Source organism: Elephantulus edwardii, unplaced genomic scaffold (assembly GCF_000299155.1).
Source record: "Elephantulus edwardii isolate Elephantulus edwardi_28Jun2011 unplaced genomic scaffold, EleEdw1.0 scaffold00164, whole genome shotgun sequence".
Taxonomy (NCBI): Eukaryota; Metazoa; Chordata; class Mammalia; order Macroscelidea; family Macroscelididae; genus Elephantulus; species Elephantulus edwardii.
The window spans coordinates 6,382,066-6,386,204 of record NW_006399914.1 but is presented as its reverse complement, the minus strand read 5'-3'; positions in this window follow the sequence as shown (position 1 = coordinate 6,386,204).

The following is a 4,139-nucleotide window of genomic DNA, read 5'->3' as shown; positions in this document are numbered from 1 at the left end:
CTTGTTGTGATCCACACAGTCAAAAGCCTTTGCATAGTCAATGAAGCACAAATAGACATCCTTCTGGTATTCTTTGCTTTCTGCCAAGATCCATCTTACATTAGCTATAATATCCCTAGTACTGCGACCTCTTCTAAACCCAGCGTGCACATCTGGCAGTTCTCTGTTGACATTGTTCCAAACGTTTTTGGATAATTTTCAGCAGAACCTTGCTTGCATGTGATATCAATGATATTACTCGATAATTTCCACACTTTGTTGGGTCACCTTTCTTTGGAATGAGAACAAATACCGATCTTTTCCAGTCAGTTAGCCAGCTGGCTGTCCTCCAGATTTCCTGGCACAACCTAGTGAGTACATCCAGGGCAGCATCTGTTTGTTGAAATAAATCAATTGTTACGATAGTTTTAAGAAAATGTCACTAATTAACGTAATTACATTCAATTCTTAGACTCCTCCTAGCTGTCTGTCCAGCCAAAATAATTCCATTCATTATAGTCTCACATAAATTTTAGAGAAATTCATGCAGTCCCAGCAAAAATATTCTTCATCAACATGAAGGCTTTGCTAAATTCAAAAGGGAATTTCTCTCTATGGTTACTAGCAATTTGTTGTAGCCTTTACCCAAATCTAGCCACTTGGGGCAGAATTATGAAACCAGAAGGATTTTCCCCCCCTTTCAAAAATTAAACTAGGACCAATGAAAAATAATTCTAAAATACTGTTCATTCGTTGAATATTGTGTAACTAAGCTATTCACATATAATAAAGCCAAGTTTTCAACCTTTCGGTTATTTAGAAAATATGTATTAAATACACTGAATTAAACGTACTGTTTGATTAATATTTTAAACATTCCAAATCTTTTTAGTTAGCCTTATATAAGCTTTCCTTCTGAAAACCATATTAATTCCTTTAAAGAATTCACAAGAAAGAAAATCCTTTAATCCTCTATCCAAAGTACAAAAGTCTTGGAACTAGCTTAATTGCTCTTTGCTTATTATAAACAGAGGGTTCTATACTAACATGCCAAACACTTATCCGTACCTGATTTTAAGTTACAGGGAAAATTAAATGAATTTTTTAAGTTTTCGTTTTCTTTTTGTAATTGATATATAAAATAGATTTTAAGTGTTTTAATGCTGCAACTGTTCTGAGTTGTTCTTTTTAAGTTTTAAGATACAACATTCTCTTCTCAGGTATCCAGAGACTCACATTCATGCCCAGTTTGCTCAGAGAGAAAGCTAAAGCAAGAGTAGCGTGGAAACAACCCTGTGCAGTGTTTGGACCTAGTGAAGTAAACAAAGTTCTTTAATTAGCTAATTGACCAGGCTGAGGAAAAGATTTTGTCAATGTCTGAATTGGATTGAATGGTAATGCATGGTAAAATAGAAAGTCAGTGAGAAAAAGACTCTGAGGAAGAGTGATTGACACAGGCTACAAATGAGCCCAAGCACAGGGAGATGGTGAGGAGGACACAGGATCAGTAGTATTCAGTTCTGTTGTATGTCAGGTTGGTATGAGTCAGAGCCAACTTTGCAGCACCTAACAGCATTATTAACACCAAATTTTTCAGTTAATCTTGCTGTCACAGGGTGGTATATCCTAAGGTTACAGGCACAAACTCTGGAATCAAACAGATTTGGTCAAACCCTACCACTCTCCTATGCCTCCCTACCTCTCCCCTATGCTTCAATATCCACCTCTGTGGAGTACTGATAAAATTCTATTGAAAACACTTAGCACATAAAAAAATGCTTATAAAAATATTTGCTAAATAGCTATTCAATAAAAGGTAGCTATTCAGTGTAAAGAAATAGGGCTTTCATGTTTTTAACTTGATTTATTGTGAAGACTACTTTTGTTTGTCTGAATATAAACCCCTATGATTGATTATGTGATGGTGGTGGTTTGTGCTGTTGAGTCAACTACAACTCATAGAAACTTTTATTTTCTTTTATTACTTTTGTGTGTGTATACTGTCAAATCAGATCTGACAGGTACAGGAGATTGTCCCTACTTCTCCAGCAGAGCATCTGGTGGATTCGAACCGAGAAACTCTTTAAACAACATCACTGAACTATGCTCTATCTTGAGCCAGCCTCACCTTCTCTGATATACCAAACACCATTGCCACAGACAATGTCATTCCATCTCACCAGAGCTATTCCTCTCTTGCATGGACCTTCTACCCTTCCAAGCATGATGTCTTTCTCCAAAGACTGGTGCCTCATACGACCTTGCCCCAGGTGTGCTCCTTGCTTCCAAGGAGCACCCCTGGTTTCACTTTCTCCAGGCTAGACCTGTTTGTTCTCTTAGGAGTCTATGGTGTGTTCAGTACTCTTCTCCAACACCACACTCAAAGGCATCCATCCATCCATGTCCAGCTTTCAGATGCATAGCAAGCAATTGAGAAGTCCATAATTTAGTGCGCCTTAGTCTTTAGACTGTCATTGTTGCTCCAGTACTCTGGAGAGGTCCTTGACAGCAAATTTTCCCAATGCAACTCAATTTTGACTTCCTGACTGCTGATGCCAAATGTGTTGATTTCCTGACTGCTGGTGTCAACTGTATGGATCTGAGTAAGTTGAGTCAACAACTCCAATCCTTTTTCAATCTGTTATGATACTGTCTATTGACCCAATGGTAAGGATATTTGTTTCTCGATGTTAAGATTCAATCCCACCTAAAGTCTTCAGTCATTGATTTTCAGCAGCAAATGCTTCAGATCCTTCTTATTTTCAAAAGTAGGGTTGTGTTGTTTGCATAAGGCATGTTGTTCATGAGCTCCCTCCTGTCCTGATGCTACATTCTTCAGAGTCCAGTTTCTCAAATGATCTGTTCAGGATATAGATTGATAAGGTATGGAGAAAGGATACTTCCTTGTGTAGATGTCAAGATCTGTGAAACATGTTGGATTAAACTGGGTCTGCAAAATATGGGTCAATTTGGCCAGAGCAGGATTCCCACGGCTGTGTGATTGTCTTTCATTTTGTGTGCTGCTGTTCTTATTCTCCATTTTATGATACACTTGAAATCTCAACCTGACTATAATGATGGGCTTGAGAATTTGAGAGATGAGGAAGATGACATGGGATAGGGGAGGGTTAAGATCTATTGTTCATAGGGTTACTAGGAGTCATAGTCAACACAAGGACACCTAACAACCATAGTAACAGGGTGCATTTGAATTACGGTATTGGAGGGGATTACTGATACTCCCATGGACTGCCAAGAGAAAAAACAGAGAAAGTGCAGTCAGTGGCAAAGCTTTATCACACATACCTTGGGTATGTTGTTAGGCGGGATCAGTCCTTGGAAAAGAATATCATGTTTGATACATGGAGGCTTAGAAAAGAGACCCCCAGCAAAGAGGATTAACACAGTGATTGTAACAATGTTGTTGTTGTTGTTATTGTTGTTGTTAAGTGCCGAGTCACAGGCGACTCATAGCGACCCTATGAAGGAGAGTCCTCAACACTCGTGTGCCTTTCATCCTCTCGCCAGGTTATAGGGTTTCCGGAGGCAGGCTATTACAGAAGTGGACACCACTCCTCCTTCCAAGCTTGTTTTAATCAGGGAGCTCCACCCCACTCTCCTATGAAGGAGAGACCTCAGTGCTTGGATGTCTCTCATCCTCTCTCCAGGTTCCAATTGTAACAATAGGCTCAAATATATGAGATGGTGAGGGTGGCCAGCATAGGGTAAGGTTCAGATCTGTTGCTCATAGGGTCACTATAAGTCATATTTTACTCCAGTGCACTAACTAACAACAACAACAACAACAAGAAGAAAAGAGTTCTATTAATGAGTACTCCATTAAGTTAATGATGCAGAATTAGGATGCAACTTAACATCTTTACTCAGGTCCTACCCCTTGTCCAATATAAGGAATATTTCCTTGGAGTGAGTGAACTGCATCATCTTTCATTTTCCAAGAGATAAAAGGAAATAGAAGAGAGGGGAGAGAGAGAGAGAACTTCTGTACTACAAAGACAGGAGAGGTGGCATAGAGCACAACCGTTGAATCCAAGGTCTCTACACTGAAGACCTTGACTTGGGGAAGAGTGATCCTGATGCCACATTCTTCTTCATAAAGCATAGAGTCTGATAATCTCATCTGATTTGTCCAGCATACA